We start from the raw sequence: 1,563 nt of genomic DNA, 5'->3' as shown, positions 1-1,563 counted from the left end.
CCTGAAGATAGCAGACAATATCAAAACATATAAAAAACAGAACAGGATGATTCCCACAGGTGTCCAAAATAAAACACCAGATGACTTTCCAGTAGAATAAAAGGCACTGGAACTACCTGACAGAGAATTCAAACCTCTAATATTCAGAGCTATCCAAGAGTTGAAGCAAAAGGCAGACAAAAATGGGGGAAAAATAGACAAATTAATGGAAAAGGTAGACAAATTCATGGAAAACAGAGAAAACAATGGAAGAATTCAGGAAAATAATACAGGAACAAAATGTCAAAATAAACTCACAACTAGAAATCATAAAAAACAATTAGAAATCCAAAAGATAAACAACAAGATTTCAGAAATGCATAGTGTCATAGAAGGTCTGAGGAGCAGGTTTGAAACAATGGAAGACAGGATCAGTGAAATTGAAGATGAATACTTGGATACCACTTTGTTTGAGGAAGAATCAGAAAAAAGAACAAAGAAAAATGAAGAAGCCCTGAGAATTACGTGCGATACCATCAAAAGCAAAAATTTGTGAATTATCAGAGTTCCAGAATGGGGAAGAAAATGGAAAACAGAGAGGATCATTGAAGATTTGCTGATAGAAAACTTCCCTAATATCATGACAGATGAAAAGCTGACCATCCAAGAAGCTCAACGAACCTCATATAGGATAGGCCCCAAAATAAAATCACCAAGGCATATCATAATCACACTCGCTAAAACCAAAGACAAAGAAAGAATCCTGAGAGCAGCTCGAGAAAAATGAAAAGTCACATACATAGGGGAAACAATAAGACTAAGCTCTGATTACCCAGCAGAAACCATGCAGGCAAGAAGGCAATGGGATGACATATACAAAACCTTAAAAGAAAAAAATTGCCAACCAAGAATAATATATCCTGAAAAACTCTCATTCAAATATGATGGTGAAATTAGGACATTTTCAGATAAACATAAATTAAGGAAATACATAGAAACCAAACCAAACTTACAAGAATTATTAAAGGGAGTCCTTCATCTTGAGAACAAACAACATCAGACCACAGCCTGGGGATGCAAAATCATACCAGCCAGATACCAACCTAGGCAATGAACTCCCAAGGACTATTCAAAACCAGAAGATTGACAACAGGAACCAGAGAGGTTAATCTGTAAATGACAACAACATCAGAACAATAAAAGAGGTAATAAATGGTGTAGGTATAGAACTTCATAATGGAGAAGAAGCCAGGGCGATACCAAGTAATAATATACTGGTTCAAACCTAGGAACATATGGGTTAATTTCAAGGTAACCACAAAGAAAGTTAACAAACCTACTCATTAAAATAAAGAAGAAAAACATAAAGTCTCTGTAAAAACAAAACCTACAAAAAGAAAAGAAAAGAAAAAAAAAATTCCACAAACAAAAGGAACTCGGCACAGGAGAGTAAGAGGAACAAAACTGGAAGACATTATGCTGAGTGAAATAAGTCAATCACAAAAGGACAAATATTGTATGAGACCTCTACTATATAACTCATGTAAAAGTTTACATACAAAAAGAAACAATCTTTGTTGGTTA

General features: G+C 34.6%; 1 protein-coding gene across 2 annotated transcripts in view; it reads right to left on the bottom strand.

The window, feature by feature from the left end:
* MRE11 (MRE11 homolog, double strand break repair nuclease) overlaps positions 1 to 1,563 on the bottom strand; it is a 71,010-nt gene that overhangs the window by 2,607 nt on the left and 66,840 nt on the right. The window lies entirely within an intron of this gene.

This window comes from Trichechus manatus, unplaced genomic scaffold (assembly GCF_000243295.1).
Source record: "Trichechus manatus latirostris isolate Lorelei unplaced genomic scaffold, TriManLat1.0 scaffold00141, whole genome shotgun sequence".
NCBI lineage: Eukaryota > Metazoa > Chordata > Mammalia > Sirenia > Trichechidae > Trichechus > Trichechus manatus.
The sequence above is the reverse complement of the archived record's forward strand: the minus strand, read 5'-3'. Positions and strand labels throughout refer to the sequence as shown.